At 40.1% G+C, this 23,251-nt stretch overlaps 1 long non-coding RNA gene across 1 annotated transcript in view; it reads right to left on the minus strand.

Annotated features, from left to right (window-relative positions):
* Window positions 1–9,887: 9,887 nt before the first annotated feature.
* LOC122456704 overlaps window positions 9,888–23,251 on the minus strand; it is a 49,467-nt gene continuing 36,103 nt past the window's right edge. Inside the window, exon 3 of the long non-coding RNA XR_006275715.1 lies at window positions 9,888–10,007. This is a non-coding gene — a long non-coding RNA (uncharacterized LOC122456704). The remainder of the gene's footprint in view (window positions 10,008–23,251) is intronic.

The raw sequence follows: 23,251 nt of genomic DNA on the forward strand, positions 1-23,251 counted from the left end.
CCCCACAGTATGCCAACATTTTTATGTCCGACTTAGAATATCGCTTCCTTGGCTCTCCTCTCCTAATGCCCCTACGCTACTTGCACTACATTGATGACATCTTCACCATCTGGACCCATGGAAAAGCAGCCCTTCAGGAATTCCACCATGATTTCGACAATTTCCATCCCACCATCAACCTCAGTCTGAACCAATCCACTTCCTGGACACTACAGTGCTCATAAGCGATGGTCACATCAACACCACCCTATACCAGAAACTTACTGTCCACTATACTTACCTACATGCCTCCAGCTTCCATCCAGGACACATCACACGATCCATTGTCTACAGCCAAGCTCTACAATACAACCGCATTTGCTCCAACCCCTCAGACAGAGACAAACACCTACAAGATCTCTGTCAAGCGTTTTTACAACTCACTAAACAACTAAATCTTACAATTACAATACCCACCTGATGAAGTGAAGAAACAGATTGACAGAGCCAGAAGAGTATCTGCAGCCCTGGAGCTTCACCTGGCCAGTTCTGATGTGCAAAGGGGGGAAAAGAGGGGAGCTGATAGCAGGGTGCCCTCTTCCCCCCCCCCCAACACTTCCGCAGAGCCGGGGGGCAGGGGAAGATGACAGAGTTCAGGAGTGGAATGGAGCTTCTGGTGGCTGCTGCTGTGTCTGAACAAGCAGCCTTCAGACTGGTAAGTGCTGATCTACCTCAAGGGGCAGTGCGTCTGCGTCTCTCTCTCGCACACGCACAGTCTCTTCCTCTCACCCCCCCAATACATACGTGTATTATTGTTGTTGTTACTTTCTGTAATACACATATAGTCTCTGCAATTTTATTCTTTCAAAGTGCTGTTTAGTTTTTTTGACTTATCTATGAATTTCATAATTTTAATTTCTCTCTGATGCTTAAATTTAATTCTAGTTAATTCTAAAATGCCTAACCTGTCCTGGCTGGAGTAATTATTATTACTTTTATCATCAGAAAGTGCTTTGTCATTCATTATTTAAAGTGATACAACCAAACAGTAGTATCCTTCTTGAATGCAACGTTAGCTTGTACTAACCTTAGCAGTGCCAGTTTAAACAAAACAAAACACATAACTTTAGACACTGGGAAGACGAAGTTTACTTATTTTCAAATTGTATTTTTAGTTATATCTGTAAAAACTTAAAATTTGCATGAAAATAAATGCAGTTCCAACTATGATGCCAATAGCAATGATGGAGTCAAATATTAGTGGGTCGCATACATGATTGTGATCGGTAAACATAAATGCCAAAATAATTAGAAAAATACATTCCATTTCTTCATAAAATAGAAAAGAAACCTTAATCACATATGTTAAAGTTTAAGTATGTTTTTAGTGGAATGAAAAACAAAATTGACTAAAATAGAGTAGATAATGGCAGTCACACAGAGTGTGTCTATTAGAGAAAGTCAGCAGATTTTATTTGTCTCTACTAATGATTGATACGTTGTACACTAATGTGTGTTTCTAATATACGTGTTAAAGTTCAAGGCTTGGGATCAGGAATGTCTTCCTGTATTATCTCCTGATTGTTCTAAATTTACATATAGACTTTAAATGTTTAATTGGAGTTCATTATATATAATAAACTCCAATTAAACATAAATATATATTTCTCTCTCTTTATATAACAATTAGATACAGTGCTCCTGTCAACTAATTCCTAAGTTATTATTTGCAAAAAACCCTAGAGTTTTCAGGTGCCTAGGTAGTCCCTGGAATCACGGTTAAAGTTTCCTCCCACCCCCCAAAATCTGAAATGGTGCCTCAGTGAGCCAGAAGTGGCCAGAGGGCTGCAGAAGGGTGATGGGCTCTGGCAAGATGTAGCCACCATATGACAGCATGAAACCTGCATTGAGCCACATGCCAAGCACCTGGCACCACAAGCCACAACAGCAGCACAGAAGAAAGGGTGGCAATACACCATACAACCCTTACTTCTCCTCTGCTGCTGGCATTGCCTTCAGAGCTGGGCACTCAACCAGCACCTGCTGGTATCAGGCTGCCCTGCCAGTGCTTAATTTGTGCCAGGGCTGATCTCTGGCATCTCTTTCAATGTGAATTAAACACTGGGGAAGGCAGTGGGGTCCAGAGGTGAAGAGGGAACCCCAGGGAGCCCCTGGGGTCCAGGGATGATGGGGGAAGCACCAAAATACCAGTTCGCCCAGAGTGCTATTTTCCCTAAGGCTGGTCCCAAGGGGAGCCAACTTCAGCCCCTTTCCTCCCCCCCACCCCCAGCACCTGGGAAGAGTGAAGAACCATAAGGAGCAGAGGTGAGGCTGGGGGTGGAAGTGAGGAGGGTGGGGGCTGATGGGGTGTGGGGCTGTATTGATGTTGGGTTCTGAGCAGATGCGGGAGTGCTGGGCAACACTAATTGTCACTGGCACACATCTTGGGGATGGGCAGGAGGGAGTTCAAAAAATCAAGAGGTTGACCTAAAAACCCCCCACAATATAATCTTTTTTTTGTGTCATGATTTTGGGGAGGTCCGACTCATGATTTTTGATCTCTTAAATTTGGCAATACTGATAGTACTTTTGCACCCTCCAATAGTGCATAAAACAACATGACTAACATCTGTCACATGTTTGTTCTCTCATTCTGTTCCCGGGGGAGAAATATGTGCAGTGGAGTGTTTTGTTTTAGACTTTAATATTTATAAACACACACTGCTATATCCTGAGAACAGGCAGGTGGAATAAATGTGCCTTGCACTCAGAGCAGAAGGTGGAGAGGTTTGTGATGGTCCTTAATTTCTGTAGGAGTTCATTCCACAGTTTTTGGCTAGTCCTCAAGAAAGCTGCCTCCTACATGTTTGAATTCTGGAACATTTGTGACAGTGCAGTGGTTTGGGATGTGCCATGCTAGAAACAACAGACCCACGGTGATGTATTTTTGTGTGTGGAGATTTAATTTATTTCTCCTTTATACTGCTAGTGTATGTTTGTAAAGTGTTATATAAATAGAGCTGGGCTGAATTTTTTTGGCAAATAGTAAATTTAACAAAAATGCAGTTTCAACGCAATTGAAACGATTCATGAACTTGGGTCAAACTCAAAACGGTTTTGTTGTAAAATGTCAATTCTTTGGACTTTAAACAATAGTTTCAGTTTTTTTTACTTCAGGGGGGAAAAAAACTGGAAAAAAATCAATTTTAGTTTGAAAAGGATTCCTTTTGTTTACCCCCACCCCCTCCTTGCTCTTGATCCCCACCCAATTTTTCAGTTTGGCCATCAAACCAAAATGTCAATTATTTGTTCAGTTCTCTATGTAAGCCATTTGCAGTGGAAGCTGACTCTATAAAAGACAATTTCCTCAACAATTATTCTCATAATTCCTTAGGACATGGTGTTGTATAAAAATATTTCAGATTTCATTTTAGAATCCATCAATTCCAGAAAATATTACTCAATCTTTTAAAATAATGCTTGTCAAAAATAACGTTTTTCCACCTTTTTTAAAACCATTGCAACTAGAGATCCTGGACTAAAAAATTATAAAAAAAATTAATGAGTAGCATGCTATTAATGCAATCTGTTACATCACCCAGAATATCTGGGAAGCCCTTAAGACTTATTTGTAGGGCATATTAACAACACTCATTTCAGCAAAAGAAGCATAACAGCTCAGAGACAGACAAAATAATTGTTCTGATCAAAAAGAAAGTTGAAAGAATTCTACAGGGAAACCAAAAAACCTGACACACTGAAACAAATGCTGGGAAAGTGACAGGTGTTTTGAAACCAAGCAACACAAAATGTCAATAGGAAACTACATAACTCTAGGGCAGTAATCTACAAGAATAAGAAATGTAATTTATTCATTTGGCAATTAAAAAATAGGATAGAGGAAAGCAAAACATTTACTTTGCAAATAAAAATACAACCGAGACCACACTTCTGATAAAATGAAACCTTTAAAAAAACACCAAAATCTCTATGCTCCTGAAATGGACAGGAAGGAGCAGAGAGCACCAAATGGCCCCTGCTAAATAAATAATTGCTATTATTAAGTACAGAGAAAGTTTATTAGTCAAGGGGATCACAACTATAAGCAAACTAGCAACTACAAAAAACACCATTCCACAAGTTCCCGTATCTGTTGGACAAAGTGGCTATTCATCTTAGACTCTATCCTGCCTATCTTCACTCAATTTCATACTGTGTGGTGTCGGTAATTATTAATTAGTCAAACCAGATTCCCACTGAGACTGCAAAAATAGTATCTACAGCCTGAAATCTGTCAAGTATATCTGAAACTTTTTAAAATTGCTTTAGTAAAGCGTCTCTGGACCTACTTCCCTTCAACATCCAGTGAAAACCGACTCAACCCACTGACAATTACTCCACCCATTCCCCCTCGCCTCTAGGTTTCTAAACAGTTTTAGAATGTTATTATTTTTGAATAGCAAAACAAGAACCAAGTTTGCCATCACTTCACTTTCAACATTTTAGAGTATTTAAAGATTTTATTTGCAGATTTAAATTAGAGCCTTGTGTTTATGGGATCAGCTAATCTTTCAGAGAGATTCTGTGGTTACATAAGTCTTCAGAACAAGTTCAAAAACAATAAAACCCAGGCATGAGGAAATTAACACCTGAAAACCCCCTGCTGAGTTTTAACCCTGCCCCTGTCATTGCAATATCAGCGCCATTAATATTGTCTACTACAGAAATGAGAAACAATGAAATATTTAAAAAGAAAAGGAGTACTTGTGGCACCTTAGAGACTAACAAGTTTATTAGAGCATAAGCTTTTGTGAGCTACAGCTCACTTCATCGGATGCATCCGATGAAGTGAGCTGTAGCTCATGAAAGCTTATGCTCTAATAAATTTGTTAGTCTCTAAGGTGCCAAAAATACTCCTTTTCTTTTTGCGAATACAGACTAACACGGCTGCTACTCTGAAATGAAATATTTAAACTTGACTATGGGTAGATAACAGTTTTCCAAAAAGCCGGTTATTAAAGAAGTCTCTCCTACGTGGTTCTCTACAAGTAAAAACATTCTGCTAATAATTTCAGTCATTTCCAGAGGACACCTTCTGTGATCATTTTATTAAAACAGCTCTGGGACCATGATGTGGCTCACATGTTGCCTTTCACTGTGCTACAGAGAGATGAGCAACAGAGAGAAAAGGGAATGAAATGCTTCAAACCCAACAGAAAAGGGGAGTTGAACTGTTGCACTATTAGTCTCCCCAATCCACAGCCTTGTGGAAGCCCACTGAAGCAAACATAGCATGAAAACTGTCGGGCCCCTGCAGGTATGGGGCATAGGGTGGGGAGAGATGGGAGGGGTTGATCAGTGGCTGCTGCATGGTCAGAGATAGTGAACATACATATCTACTTATAATATCACCAAATAAGTCATGCAATTTTCCCTGTCTGTAGAAGCAATAGTATCCTAAAGCATGTTATACTAGACAAGCATAGGCTACTTCATATATGTATTCATGTACTAAAATTTTGACATATAAAATAAAATACTAAAAAGATAAACAAGGCAGACTTCTCGCATAGGATCTGTCAATTTATATTTAATGGTAAGGGCAAATTGAGAAGAGACTTTTAAAAGAGGTATGGAGGGTGTATTCTAACTCCTACAGTTGAGAACAATGGACATGCAAATCAAAGTCAAGAACCATGCTTTCGGAGGCATGCCTGGAGAGATGGAGATCAAAGTGGCCTGTGAAATGCTGGATTTCAAGACAGAAAGGGGGCAGGGGGAAAAACCGAAAAGATTAGAGTTCTTGTATCGGAGACAAAAATTTTGCTTTACCTCCAGATGATACTCCTTGATAAAACACTCCTTGTGGAAGTGTCAAAGTAGCCTCACCCTGACATGATTTGAATAGCAGGTCAGGTGAAGGAGGAGAGACATGGACATGTCTCTGGACATAGCAAGGGAGACTGTCAGTCTGACTAGGAAGAGTTCAGAGAAGGAATTGCTTTCTAGAGACTGAATAATTTCCCTTTTGTTCTTTCTAAAACTAGGGAAGATAAGCCTACAAACAAAATCCCATGAATTACTGGTTAATTAATGGTTCTATCTGAGACAGATATTTGTTTTGGTTAACACACTATTGAATACTCCATATGAGTAAAAGCTTCCTACATGCCAAATATCCCCATGTCTCTCTGGAATCACTTGTAAAAGCCTCACCCTAACTTGTAGAAAGCAGATGGATAACAAAGTCACAGACTGTGTTCTCTGCACACGGTGTTTGTTTACTTGTTTGTTTGCTTTAATAAACGAAGATAGCTTTTCCAGGCACTGACGTTGTTTTACGCTTCTGCAGTTTTTCCACCCACATCTCAAAGATTCCAGATTATCAGAATTATGATTTTAGTATTTGTTTCATCATGAATACTTCTTAAATATTAACATCCAGCCAAGTATCTGCATACTGTTCACAGAATTTGCCTATGAGGCACAAGCTAAATAACTAAACCATCCACATCAATACCCCAAAAGTATCACATCTTTAAAACAAAGTAATGTATGTAGGAACAGTTAATCCTTAGTGTCAAGCGATGCCAATTTTTTCTCCCTTCAGTAATTTAAAATATAATTTCCCCCATGGGTTTAAAAGCCCTGAGATATGCTGTATGGAACAGCATCAGCTCTGCCTGGAAAGGACACATTTCACAGATCTTTAAAATAAATTGCCAGTGAATGTAATGAAGCCCTATTGGATACCTTCATCATGGCTCTAACTATTTATTATCAAGAGTAAGTCAGATTCAGATGCTAATTCAGGAAGCAAAGTCACAGACTAAACCAGAACAATGATATTCATAAAGCACAAGGAAATAACACATTTTGAAGGAAGCTAAAAGGATGATATGATAGGGTTCTCTGAGGGCCAGGTGGCCTAGGGTTGGCGCACCTGACTTCCACCCTCTGTCTCTTTCTCAGAAGGATGGTAGTGATGCCTGACCCCAAACCAGGCATGTTTCCTCACACACACACACACACACACACACACACACATTTGGACCTTTGTCCTGAAGTGGGGTTGGTAAAGGGACCCAGGCCCTCCCTCACCATTGGGTCCCAGATCTGGTCCCTGTGAGAAGTAACATTAGCAGATTCCTCCCTGTTGAGAGATTGCCATCCTGGGCTACTTCCTATCTACATGCTCCTTCAGTCTGGGCATGGCCCGTATAGTCCAAACAGTCATTCGTATCACAACAAGTCCAAAGGAGCAGACCCTGCAGGACCCACTGGTTCTCAAAATGGGTGGTGGTTGGAGAAAGTACTGCCTGGGGCCTTACCCGCTCTGTGGTCCCCTCTCAGACTCCACCTTCCATCTGACTTCCCAGAGGAGGACTCCTGTTCACAACCCCTTGCCTGAGCTTCTGAGCTCCTTTTAAAGCTGGAGCATGCTCAGCAAGCCCAGAGGGGTGGGGCTACCTGCATTCAGTATTGCCTTTTAACCCCTTCAAGCCAGCATGAGATTTGTATACCCCATCCCAAGTGACTATTAGCTTGTGTATTTTTGAGGTTGAGAAAGAAGACATTTTTAGAGCTTATTTCATCTGACTTGATCATAAGGCAACAGAAGCTGGCATTAGGATCATTTTCTTTAGGTTGATATTAGAATTAGATATCCTCTTTGGAGCTTTTTTTTACCTAACCCACTTTGTGCTTCTTGTCCTTGCCAAAGAATCAGAATTTCAGAACTGCTTCTCCCCTATTCTTGTATGCCAAGCCCCTCAAATTCAATGTTACACAGGTAACTTTTCTTTGTTCACAGTATGGGCAATAAAAGCAAGAATCTGGAAAACATTCCGAGTCTGATCCAACATCCGTGGAAGTCAGTGGGGACCTTTCATAACTTCCAAGAGCATTGGATCAAGTCCTGAATTCTGTAAAACACAGTTGCTAGCTCCACAGCATATCTCAGAGAAAACCCTTTATACGTTAAATTTATATTTGCATTCTAGGATTCCTAGTAGCTCTAATGAAAAAAATCCAAACTACCATTTGCAAATCTGTGTCCTTCTTGCCCAGTGAAAGGGAGTTGAGAAGATCACAGACATTTGCTAACAGATTGTCACCATCACCTGTGATGAGGAAGATCTACTACTCACCCTAGAGCATTAAATAATCCAGCCAATAGTGAATTAACCATCACTGCCTACTATTGGTCTCACAAACTACTTCCCAAGATCCAGCTTCCCAGTGTCTAAGAAAACTAATGAAAAATCTCACAAAAGTCAGCCTACAACACTGCCAGTCTCCTATTAATAGCCTCAATCCCTACCAATGAGGCATCCAGCAAGGACATGGAGTTCTTTTTGGATCAAATCCGGAGGTGTAGCGTCATGATGTCCAACTCGGTCTTCACTTGTAGTCTTCCCAAAAAGCCATGGAGTCCCACAGACATAATTCTCTTCCCTACGCTGTTAAATACGTACATGGCACCACTGCGGGATAGAGTGCAACATCATGAGCTCTAGATGATGCCCAACTCTACGTTTCTCTAAACGTTACATACAAATAGCACTGTGCCCCAGCTATCTCAGTGCCTGGGAACTGTCACCATGAATGAAGAATAGTTGGTTCAAATGGAATCTGCTGCTAGTGGGGAGAGGGATGTGTTTTGAAGAACTCACCTCACCTATAACATCACCCTCCCCTAATGACAATTTCCATTCAAAAGTTATTATCTCCATCTTTGAGATCCTTAGGAGTTCTTCCCTATAACAGCAGCTCAGAAGGCTCTCTTTTGCCCATAGCAGCCGAGCAGACTGGACTCTCATACTCACTCCGATTTGAACACAATGATCCAATCATTCATAATCTCTCAACTTGATTATTCCAGGCCATTGCACCAAAGAATGAGGCTTCTGATTAGAGTTGCTCCCAAGACCCACATAGCCCCCTGTATTCATTTCACTGCAGCAGTTCCCTGTAAATAATCAAATTCAAGGGTCTGTTCCTGATTTTCAGAGTCCTGCCTGGGATTGGCTCAGTTTATCTAAAGCGCACATGCACACACCCTCTCTCATCATGCAGGGCAGCTGCATTCTACCAGAGCAATGGAACGGTCCACCAGAAAGGACAAACTCATTAACAGTTTTCTTGGCAGCTGGCAAGTGGAATGCACTCCCAGAAACCACAAATCTCATTGCCTTCAGAGCAAAAAGTAAAACTCATGCATTTGAATTAATTGCTGTGGACAAGCTAAGTAAGTAAACAAACAAAACAGAAGTTTGGAAGGAAGGAAAATATAACAAAGTATCTCAAATAAAATGTCTGAAAAAAATTTAAAGTATTTTAATATACTAGAGATGAAAGTGTAAATACCTAAACAGATCAAATGATGCAGGTAGTGGTGATGAACTGAGAGTGTGCCTGTACAAATTATTAATTCTGTGTGAGAATATGTACTCTGTGTGTCTGTGTCAGGTTGCAAACTTCATTTTGAATGTGCAGCCTTTTGCCCTCTCTATGGTCCATTTGCCTCCATGTTGTGTTGGGATTCCAACGGCTGGTAGCAAAAGAACAATAGAGGGTAGCTGACTCTTAAATACCCAGTCATTGGAAATCTATTCACTGTAGACAGAAGACTGTTCCCTGCCCAGAAGAACTGGTTTGGGAATGGTGGGGGGAGGGGGTTTGAGGAGGTGAAGGAGGGGGAAGAGTTTCCTTGGCAACAAAGTCATCTGACACAAGACGGACTCCTGTGGGGAAACTGGCAAGGGTGTCCCCTGGCACAAAATGGCTGAATATTTTAAAAGGGCAGATGCTGGTCTGCTTAGGGGCCAGTTTTCCCCATTAGGGAAGGGAGAGATCATTCACCATGTAACAGCTTGCATGAGGCAGAAGAAACCCTGCCCACCTATCTGTCTTCCTGGACCCAGATTATGGTTCCCGAAGAGCTCACAAGGCAAGCATGAGCTAGAAAGTGAGGGACATCGTGGTTTCTGGTGTTCACTGTTTTGCATGATCCATACTCTCCTGTGCTTTACAGCGTTAAGGAAAAAAGGGCATGAAAATGTTAGACTGATCAACGTGTGAAGCAGTCAACACGCACACACACATCCCTGCTGTGTGCCCGTGAGAGTGTTAAACTGTAAGCCAGAAGCTTCACATCTTTGAGATGGAGTTCTGGGGGGTGGGGGGTGTTTACGTTCTGGGGAGCCTGAAGGGTCAGCACTGTGCCCAAAAGGGGTAGGAGGCTGGACAGCAGGTTCCAACATTTGGACAAGAGGGAAGAGGAGGAGGGGTGCCAGATAGAAGGTCTGTGCCCTGGGAGTGTGCCTAGGGTCCCCAAGATTTGGAGGAATGGCTGGACTCCATTCAGGCCCCAGGAGCCTGAAACACACCAGAAAATCCAAAGTAGCAAGGGCTTGGATTCCACACTCAGCAGTTTTAGAGGGTAGCTGGAAGAGGGTTCTCTCTAGGATCTGTGACACCAGTATACCCTGGATTGCTGAACAAAACCAAAACCTTTTATTACTGTATGCATACTAGATAGACAATTTATAAAGACAATCCTATTTCAAATAGCATGCTAAGTCAGACACCAATATTTTATTATCATTTAACAATATGTTGTTTAGCAGTAAAATATCTGCAGAAAGAGGCAGATGGTAATAAGGCTAATCAAAGTTGCCCACCTGGAAAATTGTAGTACTTGTTCAGTGTTAACACAATAGGCCTCATTTACCATAGAGGCACTGCATGAAAATAGGCTAGCATATAAACCATTATCTTTATTATGGTATCATTCCTGTTAGCAGCCTTTCGGTTTAAAGAATAACTACCCATGTAAGAAGAGATCTCCAGCATTCTATCGGAACCCTACAATAGTACTCCTCTAGGATGTCTGCTGTTGAATACTGGAGTACTTCCTTGAGCTTCCCCCTCCTCCCGCATTGCTCTGAAATCAAAGAACAGAATAATAAATCAAGTTACCCGATGTATATCAACTTAATTAGAACACAAAATATGCAATTCAGGCTCTTAACTGGGTTCCTGCTGCTCTGTACCTGCAGGTCACCATTCCATTACCTGATGGATGAAAACCATTCACTAAGGCACAGACCCTCGTTCAAGGGAAACCATCCCATGCCTCTGCTTCCCCCCACATCATCATTTCTACACTTGTGGAATGCACTGGGCACCACACAAGGGGATCCCTTGTTCAGCTGTCACAGTATTGAGGCCTAATTCCCAGCAGTGCTTTTATCTACATTCCCTTGGCCCCACCAACTATCCATCATGAGCATGGCTTGTGGAGAGCAGCGAAATTAACGTCTAATCAACTTCAGGGAACCTACAACAAACACGGTAGACATTCCAATAACCAGCTACCTGCAAACCATTCTAACACAAACCTAATGACATCTGCCCCAGTGGGAACCAGGCATACCAAAAAGGATGGAAGAGGCTGACTGGATGCACTGAGTAACGTTCAGACAAACAACTTGGACCAAGTCAGTTGTCAAAGGAGGTTAAACATCCAGGCACTTCATCAAGTAATTAGTGCTACACCCAAATGATTGACAAGGTGACACCAGGGCACCCCAAACATTCCTCAACAGCAACCACTACAAGCCAAATATCCTCGCCTGGGTGCCTGGAAAGGAAAAGGCTTTCCTCATCAGGTGGCCAGCCCTTGCATACCTCCTTCTACTTCAGGGAGGACTTTAGAGTGAGTCTGCTGCACTTTACTACTAAAATCCCATCTCCCTGCATCATGATTATACAGTGCTAGGAGGTACTTGGAGGGGCCTGTAAATCTGGAGAATAGGCACTGTAAGCCAATCAGAGATGGCTGTGGAGAGCCCATCCATCCCCCAGCACATTTAGCCAATCATTATCCCATGAGGACTGGCAAAGAAAGGTATGGGGCATCCAAGCACTATCAGTGGGCCAAGGCAAATATAGTTCCCTCTTAAAGAGGAACCATCATTTTTTACAATGATGGGTACAAGAAAAAGTGAAAACGAACACCACTTTACTTTGTTTCTGCTTATGCTATTCCATCTCACTCAGTGTTTTACATGGCACTATAAGTGATAGCAGACTGTTTGCTTACAACTAATGAGCCATTAAGTAGAACCCTAGAAGATAGCTAACAAGACACACTTCACCAACTGGATCTAATTAATTACTCTAACGATAAAGTCAAGTTTCCTTCTTTAGATAGGAAATGTGTATATGCTGTTCCAAGCTCTGAGCAAACATTTACTCCACAAATGTTTGTGTGTATTGCAAATCAATTTAGAAAAAGAATCAAGAGACAGTGTACATTTAAAAGATGTGATGTGTGAAAATAGGTCCTCAAATCTAATCTGAGGTCAAGTAAGTTTTGAGCTCTTTTTTATGACCCAGTGTTCTCGAGGTAAATATTAGGCATGGGCTGGAGTTGTTATTCCTATTACTACACCTCAAAATCTCAAGAAACTTTGAGGAATGAATAAGCCAGACAGTCTGATATCCAAAGAGCTTTGATAGTCAACATTACCCTCAAAATTTTGCAAAAAGAAAAGGAGTAGTTGTGGCACGTTAGAGACTATCAAATAAGGTGCCACAAGTACTCCTTTTCTTTTTGCGAATACAGACTAACACGGCTGCTACTCTGAAACCATCAAAATTTTGATATTCAGAGAAAGTGGAAAGATGTACCTGCCTGCCATGTTTTCTAGATTTGTTACACTGTTGCTCTATTGAAGACAGATTCTAATTCTGATCTCACTTTCATTGGTGTAAATGAGGAATAACTGCTCTGAAGGCAGCAGTTACACCTGCCTAAAACCAGCATGAGATCAGAAGTAGATCCAGAGACTCCAGAGAGACATGGCAATATTGCAAAAAAAAAAAAAAATTGCAGTAACAGGTAAAATGTAGCATAGCCAGTATTTCAGAAAATACTTGTGATATGAAAATTTATGCAATGCTTGCAACTTAACCACCAACAATCTGGTATTATACATATTATTTATATTTATATTGCAGTTAAGCTTGGAGGGCCACTCTCAGATATCAGGGCCCCTTTGTGCACTGTGAAAACAAGTAATGGAAAGACAGTTTGGTGTATCAGAGACATTACAATCTAAGAAGAAAAGGAGTACTTGTGGCACCTTAGGGACTAACAAATTTATTTGAGCATATCTAAGAGTATGACAAGATGCAACAGCTAGATACCAGACAAATACCAGATAAATAAAAGTGAGATGGGGGACAAGTATGAGTGCTTTTGTATAAATTGGTAGTCTCTGATCAGACTAGTCTCAATTATCTACAGTATGAAATAAAAGAAATGAACCAATTTTGTTTAATAATTGTGTATGCAGCCTTTCCATTTGGAAGTAAATTTACTAAGTTTTTTTGCACTTTCCACTAGATTTCTTTTCTCTCGCATCCAGTTTGGAACATTTTTTTTATGGTCATTCTGGGACTGGATCAACTAGAAATAATGACTAAATGCCATAGTAAATCATGATGGGACAGTAATTAACTTGTGGGTACTTAATCAGAATATCTGGCAAGAAACATGAAGTCTTACAAATGAACAGTTGGGGGGGAAATCACATATAAAGTAATGGGATGTACGATCTATTGCTACTGATGACTTCAAATGAAATTTATGTATTTAAATGTATATGGAGTGTATTAAAAGATCAGCCCATCCAAAGCTTTAAGCACCCTTGCCACAAAAAATAAAACGCAATTGTCAACTTCCCAAGTCAACTGAAATAAATTGACCCCACACTCAACTCCAAAGTTCCCCACCACTGCTATCCCAGCAGTGCCCAATACCCATTTCCCTATGAGCAGCAGGAGCACAACATGGAGACCACCAATTATAGTTGCTCATTACAAGCCATATTATGCTTCTTTAAGGCAGTCACTAAGATGGTATGGGTAACAAGGTAAAGCATTTGTTTCCCATAGTATTGTCCAGTAAATAGGAAGTTGTGATTTCGTCTAAGAACACTTGTTTTTGTGCTAAGAAAAGTGTTCAGTTTTGTACTTCGTAAGTTATGACTAGGTGGAAATCTGCAGTTTTCCCACAATCCCACTTAAAGCTTTAAAATGTCCTGACATTCTTTAGGCATGTTTATCTCCTCATCTCTCTCCCTAGAGAACTCCTCTTTACACACACTCATATAGCTTCTGATTTGCTCAGGCACTGCTCCTGTTTGTATCTCACGAAGGAACCAAAACAATACCATGCGACTTACGTGACCCATCAGGCAGTTTGAGTAGCAAATTCCAGTTTCAAATACTGGACTCAGTGATCCCAATGAAGAATTTACAGGCAGTGCAGGTATTTGCATTTACCAATCAGAGGCCCCCAAACCAGAGGTTTTGACCTCACTCAACTCCTATTGATTACAATGAAAGCTAAGAGTAGTCAATACCGGTCAGGAAGCTAAAAACACCTTGTAGAAATTGGTATCAGGTGCATATGGTTGTTACAGATAATGGGCCTGATTCTTGGTTGTCTTGCACCTAGTGTAGTCATTTACACCACTACAAGAGCTGCCAAAATCTGAATTTTTCGATCCACTTTATACTCTTTTTTGCAAGTACGCAAGGCAATGAAGAATCACTCCCACGTGTAAAATAGCTTACGCTACAAGCCAACGGGGCACAGATAGATAGGAACACCACAGATTTAATCAATCAATCTGGAAGGATCCCCCAGTCAGCAGTGTCAATATAATTTAGCCAACCAACATCAGAGTGCAACTAGTGGAAAAAGTCCTTTAAGTCAGCCTACAATCATTTCTGTCCTTTGCTGTGAGCCGAGTCTTGATACAGACTGGAATTCAGAGGAATCATAGGTTCTGTAGATGCCAGGCTGGGAGCTGTAACAATTCTGTGTGGATGCCAATTGAATCTTATAAAAATATGAAACATTGTGCTTTATTAAATTGCAACACACCCATTTCCTTTGCCCCATGCCCTGTATAAAAATATTAAAAAATAGTGTTGTGTATATTTTGGATTTTCATTTTCGGCACATTTCTGCTTTTCAAGAGAAAAATTATTGGCCTGAAGCTTTATGGTGCCAAGTATTTTCTAGGTACCCCTAAAAATACCCCACACCAAATAAAAATGGCAAGGTATAAAGGAGCTGAGAACATTCAGCAACCATGTTTACCACAGTGCTTTAATGAATATAGCCATGTTGAGTTCCAGTGCCTTAAAACAATTTAAAATATACATGCTGCAGATATATTTTCCCAGCATGGGAATATTTTGACTTTTGTTCGTAGTGCAGTATGATTGCAATGCACCTCCTGGTCATGGGGACACTAATAATTTATTGAACGACTGATATATGAAATGAATTGTTGTATATTTCTGTGGTTTCAAATCTGTTTGTTCTGCAAAGCCTTTCGTTCTAATATTTATAAGATATCATGGTAAAATGTGTTTTACAGGGAGGCATTAAAAGCATATCAGTCTTTTGTGAATAAACCATAACTTCAGAAATTACTTTTAACTACAACTAATATAGTAGCTTCAGGTTCCTATTGTGCTTTGATCCTAAGAATTACTTAAAATAATTACTTATATTATTTAATTTGCTTCTTTTTTTGGTTTTCTTACGATATTGTACATCCTAATTTCAACTATAAGAGAAAAAAGTCCTGTAGAATTTAAATAAAAATGACAGTCTCTCTGTAGGTTTATTTTACCCATTCTATACAATTCTGCAGCAGCAATCTTATTCTGCTTAAACCTTATAGATTTTAGAGTCCCTTCTACAAAATCCCATTGGCTTAATCCCTGTTGAATTCTATACAATTTTTCAAATAAAGGGAAGAAGGGGGATGATCATTTTCTTTGTAAGCTTGTACTAAATATTTGTAGATAATACAAATCCTAACAGCCTAGATTCAAAATGAACAATAAGACAACCTGTGACACAATTAGAGTGTTCAACACCAGACTACATTCAGAAACAAAAAGCCAACAGCTCAGTGTAGCCAATCCTTCCTCACGAGTACTCTTTACTCACTAAAGATAGTATGAGACTATTGATTGCCAGTTGATCACCTATTTTTAATTGCAAATGTGTGCCATTTAATTTGGGATTACACTGTCATCCTATCACAGTGCTCACAGCCAGATCAATTATTCTCCAACAACCAAGTGGTAGGAAAGTGTCATGATCCCCTCCATGGACTATGGGTTTGGAAGCAGGACCTTCAGCATAGATCTCTACCACTTAAGATACAGGGTCAATTAGTTACGTACATGCAACTGTCCTCCATGTATCAGTCCGGGGGAGGGTCTGAGGGAGAAATACAAGATATAAACTGAGACTGGAGGTCCCAACAGGCCAGAGAAATAGGATTGTTTGCTGGTTTCATGGGAAAATAGAATTTAAAATATTGGGTCCGGTTCTCTTTTACCATGCACCTCGTATAATCTTTTACACCAGTGCAGAATAAGTGCAAAATGCTGTTGAATAAGAACGGTAGAATTTTACACCTACATCATGACTGCATGAGGGGGCAAGGCAACAGAGGGCGAGGGCTATGGCATTTTGTTAACTAGTTTCATGAGTTTTCACCAGAAAGCAAGAGACGTGTTTTGCCAGTAAACAGGATCTTCTGAATTGTAACACTGAGAATTTGAGGATCATCATGGGGAAGAAGAAGCTGAAGGTCAAAGGGTACATTTTGCCTGAGGTGATAAAATCCACTCTTTAAGGCCACACTGCTAACAAGGCGACCTTCAGGAAGGAGGAGGGGAGCCATGAGGCTGGAGCAAAGTAGCAAAGTTTTGAGAAGTACATTAAAAATATTAATTGCCTCTGCTGCTTGACAGGGAATGTTTTAAAAAAATGTTGAAAACAAGATAATGTTTTAAAAGTTACACACTTCATTTTTGTGGAGGACACAGAAAAGAAGGCAAAAAACTAGGAGGAAGTTTTCCAATGTGAAAGAAAGAATAGTCCTTCAAAACATACAGAAAAGGGCAAATGGCCAGCATCGATCCTCCTTATAAATAAGACCATGGGATGCAGAAGCTAATAAGGTTAGTGCCATCAGTATTTTGCTTTTCTTTCCAAGCTTTTCAGAGAGCGAGGCAACACCCTACCCTTCTCAGAACAGCTAGGCTCATGCCGAGGTTGTTTGGCTTTCACCTGCAATCAAATAGACAAAGACTCCAAAATAAATCATTAATTTTCAATCAGAGACTTATTTTGGTCAACATTTGTAAAATATTGGCTATTCTTCCATACACTTAACTGCTCTGTATATTTGCACACAGAAAAATATACACAAATGAAAATTCTACTTCAATCATAACAGAGCGAGAGTGAGTGTGTACATACACGTACATACATACTGTGGAATGAGGGACAGATGATCCCAAAGCCATTTGACTTCTGTGAAGATCACTAGTGTCTGTAAGTAAAAATCAAATTCTGTTTGTGGACCATAAAGTGACTAGATCCACCACAATAAAATTTTCCCTTCCAATAGTTTGCAAAGTTGAGGCTGCTCAGTGCTTCTCAGGAGGTCACCAGCATCCTCAAGAAACAGTCATGGGATGGGTGGAGAAACATTTTCAAAAGGTACAAAGGGCAGTTATGTGCCTCTCCCATGGAAAACCACTGGGACTTCACCTTCCATCTGTCATTCATACCTTTGAAGTGTTCACCCTAAGACTCACCCCTGAACTCAAAAAAAATTGCCCTCCTGGAATTTATAGACTCATAGACTTCAAGGTCAGAAAGGACCATTATGATCATCTAGTCTGACCTCCTGCACAATGCAGCCCACAGAATCTCACCCACCCACTCCTGCAATAAACCTCTCATCTATGTCTGAGCTATTGAAATCCTCAAATCATGGTTTAAGGACTTCAAGGTGCAGAGAATCCTCCAGTAAGTGATCCATGCCCCATGCTGCAGAGGAAGGCAAAAAAACCCCAGGGCCTCTTCCAATCTGCCCTGGAGGAAAATTCCTTCCCGACCCCAAAAATGGCGATCAGCTGAACCCCTAGCTTGTGGGCAAGATTCACCAGCCAGATACCCAGGAAAGAATTCTCTGTAGTAACTCAGATCCTATTACATGATTAATAAACATGATTACAGGCCATTGGGCCTATTTACCATGAATAGTTAACGATCAACTAATTGCCAAAATCATGTTATCCCATCATACCATCTCCTCCATACATTTATCAAGCTTAATCTTGAAGCCAGATAGGTCTTTTGCCCCCCACTGCTTCGCTTGGAAGGCTGTTCCAGAACTTCACTCCTCTGATGGCTAGAAACCTTCGTCTAATTTCAAGTTTAAACTTCCTGATGCTAAAAGCATTTTCTCATCATGGAAATGAGAATTTGTATTTTGAGATACTGCTCTTGTAAGTTCAGTGAAAGCACGTTACTAAAGTGACACAAAATTCTGTAATAAAACTTTATTTCTTAACAATTCCTGAGTATTGGTACAAGCCACTGACCACTGGATTTCAATTTTCTTTTGAGACTTTGCAGACAAAGAGCTGTAGTTTTGTATCTCCTGCTGAAGCCTATGGTATAAAAGAATGCTCTCATATGCGTACATGTGGGTTTAGGATGGTGGATTATATTAGAACTGCATGTCTAGAAGAAAGGGGTACTCATCATTTATTAATGTCATGAGATGTCATGCATTATAGTTGCCTGGTAACATCCACATATATAAGAAAAAAATATAGTAATATATATGTATTAATGATATATGCCAGTGACAATTCCATTCATTTACTTTTAAAATATTAAAGAGAAAATAAGCCATTTTAGCACTTAAGATTTAAATAAATAAAATCATGCTGTTAATTACTAATAAACAAATGGCATATTCCCTTTGCTCCAAGAATCTCAATGTTTTCCAAATATGAATTAATTCTCATGAGTCTTATACTTGTTTTACAAATGGGTGAAATGTGCACAAAAGATGAAAATTCACTGCTTGGACAAATCGGGACAATAGACCTGACTGGAATGGTGTCTACAAGTTCCAGCAGTAAATTTGGCACAGAGATGTTAAGTATTTTGCCCTAAGTCACAGAAAGTTAGGAACATCACCCAGGATTCATGTCTTCCAGTTGCTTTTTCTGACCACCTGGCTACACTGTCTTCCCAAGGAGAATCATATGCCATGAAAAAAAGTGACATTTCCCTCTCTTTCAATCACAGTTGTGTTATTACACATTTTTGATGTGGCATTCCATTGTGATGATGGTGTATAACCTATCATTGCCAGCATGTTGGAATCTTATGCATGTTCAGTTTATGGCTTAAAGTCTGGATTCAGGAAAGCATCCCTATTCAGGAAAGCATGTAAGCAAAAGTATATAGTTTAGCCCAGGTTTAAGTGTCTTCCTGAACAGAGAAGGATTTCATCATGTGCTTAAATGCTTTCATAAACCAGAACTTAACAGACGGCAAAACTTAAGAAACAAGAAGCGAAATCAAAAAGACTTCAAGACAGTTATGTAAGGCTAATCAAATTTGTAGAAATATTTCTAAGACTCCCTTTTAGACCACAGCAAAAGCATCACATCAGAGACTAATGATCCTTTTTAGGCAAGTCAAACTTTTTATTCTAACTGGTTTGCAAGTAACTCTTGAGCAATATTCCCCCAGCTCAAATCATTACTATCTCCTACACTTTCATACTAATTGCTTTTCAGTAGGAAGAAATATCTGCACACTCCTACTCCCAACCAAAACTAATTCACGTGATGCATAAGGAAAAAGCTAGTATTAAAGTTTAAAAAAAAATAGTGCCAAAGGGTAATGTTGGGGGGAGGGGAAAGAAGAGGAGGAAAAGTCTCACATGTCTATCCAATTTTTGCCTTTATTATACAATTTCAGAAAGAATCACTTTTACCTGAATGTGTGTTATGACAGACACCACCAAACAAGATGTAATTGGTAGGGGGCCAAGTTACCACATTCCAGGACTCTACAAAATTCTTCTACATTCCATGATGGTCATTGTTATCTCCTGGTCAGACCTTCAATCCCATTCCTTCAGTGTCTGGTCCAGTGTTTCTCCAATTTGGGCCTTGCTTACCTGAGTCTTTTGCACATTTCCACATTCCATGTTACTTAACTTTTCTCCAGTCGACTTTCAATACACAAGTTACGTTAAAAAAAAGTGTTGATATTACACGTGTGCAGGCTTCAATTTATCCAACTCTTGCATTTTTTGCTGTTTATGCAGTTGGTCATGTTTTGTGTAACCCTGCCCAAGCATCTTACTGGTGGCATCTTGTCAGCATCTTCCCAGTGGCATCTGTCTCGCTGAAAAGTTACAAGTTGTTACAAGTTTGTGAACTTTCACTTCAAAACTTGCAGCACAACATGTTACCTTTGTTTTGTCAGCAACATCATTTTAAGCAGATCAGGAATTTCTGTGTACAAGAAGAATCAGCAAAAAACACACTTATGTCAGGAAGGCCTTGGCCCAAGCATTACCTCATCTAAATTCATTCGCTATTCATAATGACAAGTCTTAACATATAACAAAAGTTCTTAATCTTACCATTTAGTAATCCTTTTTTGTACTTCAGTATCATATTCAGTATGTGTATATCACACCCCTTTAATCTATTTGGTGGGGAGGTTACAGAAAACACGATGATTCCTTAATATCAACATTTCTAATCTTCTTTTAAAATGGATTTTCAAAGGCCTTTTTCATTCAAAGTCCAATTTTATTTGTTAACTGTTACAAAGAAAATTTCATTAGAAGTTTTCCTGAAAATGCATTTTGAGAGGTGTCTCATTTTCAGGGCCTTGATATTGAGTTGCTTTTAAGGGTACCCGCAACAGGTAAAAGCAATCCAAGGACTCCACAAAACCTCTGCAACAACTTATTTGATAAATTAAGTGGCATTGTCTAGAAGAAAGCTGGAAAGCATGTGATAGCTGGAATTATTGACACTAGGATAGTGCGGTGATCTGAGGTAAAAAGTAATTGCTAGACATTAGCAAAGGTGGAAATGCATGAAAACAGACTTTTGTTAAAATAAGTATTGCAAAAAAAAAAAACCGTACTATTTGTCTAAATGGTAAAAAGATCTAGAATATCCACCTTTTCAGAAAATGAAGTGAATGTACTGTAGTTATTAACAGTGAACAAAAGCAGTTTTAGTGGGAGTATGACCCAAATGAGACCTGCAAAGTTGGGAACAAATCATTCAAATAAGTTATTACTGATATAGTATCTCCCTCTGCCCAGGGAGAACCCAGGTTTGGAGGGAGGGGAAGACATAGGTATTGCAGGCTAGAAAAAAATGAGATGTTTTGACAGATGTGTGGTAAATTTTGCCACAACACATCTCCGCCTTAGAGCTGGCCTTTGAAAGAAAACCTATTTGGCTCACTCCAGCAGTCTGAAAAAGGATAGATATAAGCAGCACTGTTCAGCAGTAATAAAGTGAGATATTTTAATATCAGTGTCCCAGTACTGCATTCCCATTAACCCAAAACATCCACTGAAGTCCAATATACAATTTACACTTGGCATTTGTCAGCATCTTACTGGTGGCATCTGTCTCGCTGAAAAGTGTCACTTAATGACAATGGCAAGGGTGGAAGTATTTTCCATTGATTTTTATGAGAGTCAGATTAGGCCCACAAAGAGGCCAAGTCTCCTACTGAAGTCAATAGCAGGAGACTTATGCAGTGGGAACAAGATCAAGCCTAAACTGGTGTATTCAACATGGCTTTTTTGATTACCTTAAGGCCCCACACTATTGATAAAGGCCCCAATGCACATCTCTACTTTGAAGGCGAAAGCAGTTTATAACAAAGTTTGTTGAAAACAACTTAAATCGGTAGCTTGTGGGCCACACACATACTTATCCAGTTAGGGCCAAATCCATGGCTGGGCTACATGTCAGTGCAAGGATGTAAGATAACAGAAGACATCCCACTCCTGCATTTTTATGTTGGCTACCCATATCACAGGTAGCAGTACAGGAAGGTATGCAGGCGCCACAGAGCAACTACATTCCTTATCCATACAGGTGGGCAGAAGGGGGTGGAGCCTTAATGCTGTCTCCCAAGGTGTCAGTGGTATTGTTGTGCAGGGAGCACACACAGGTGTGGCACATCCTGCTCCCTCCCTGGAGTACAGAGAAGATTGGGAGAAAGAGTTGTGATTCCCCTGTCACATCATCTCCCCTGACTGATTCAAGGGCACCCCTAATGCTGAGCTTGTGGCAAAGCCACAGCTGAGCCCTTGGGTTGTCCCATGAAGTCCATGAGCCATATCCTGCATATTTGTGTGTGTGTGTGTGTGTGTGTGTGTGTGTGTGTGGTTTCAAGTGGCTTCTGATTGGGGGTGAGTATTATGGCCAATAGCCAAGGATGTGTTGTTTCAGGCCACATGGAAATACCTGTGAATGTAAACGACGCTCACTTAAACAGTGGCTGCAAGATTGGGCCCCACTGCACTTGCTTGTAGTGTTGTGTTAAAGTTGTGTGCCAAGTGTTAAGATAACATTTGAAACGTTAAAAGTACCCATATATGCAACAAAATGTGAATCTGCAACCCTTATTCACACATGTAATAATTACTCAAGAGGAAATTGATGGGGAGTGGCCCAATCCCCCAAACCCTTATGACTAGATCTGGTCAAAATTTTCCAATATATCTGTCACTGAATTCCCCCCCACACACAATTGTTAAATTTTTTGGGTTTACCAGGCACTGTTTTCTTTTTGAAACCTGTGTTTTCATTAAATGAAGTGTTTTGAGAATTATTTAAATAAAAATAGAAAATAGGTACATTTCAAACTCTGTGAAAGAGAAAACTGAATTTTAGGACATTGTTTTCTCATTTTTACCCAGCTTGACATACTACTGACAACAGCACTTGCTAATGAGCTTAGTCCCACAGTATTGCAATGTAATACGCAAGAGGGACAGAGTTAAGGTCATGCAGGCAATCTAAGATTTCCTTTTCTTTACTTTTGAGCTGTTATTTATTCAGACCTAGAGTTCTTTTAATATATTATTTTGTGTGTGAAGTACAACACACTCTATAGTAGGTGTGGTGGGCCAAACCAGTAACAAAGTCCCTACCCCAGAGGGCTTGTAGTCCTAGGACAAGCTGTTACAACACTTTGGAACAGATTAGAGAGAAAGCACATGGCATGGTGTGACCTTTCCAGTGAGCATGCATGGTGGAGTGAGTTTGCAGAATTGTTTTGAAAGGCAAGACCAGG

This window comes from Dermochelys coriacea, chromosome 14 (genome assembly GCF_009764565.3).
Source record: "Dermochelys coriacea isolate rDerCor1 chromosome 14, rDerCor1.pri.v4, whole genome shotgun sequence".
Classification (NCBI taxonomy): Eukaryota; Metazoa; Chordata; order Testudines; family Dermochelyidae; genus Dermochelys; species Dermochelys coriacea.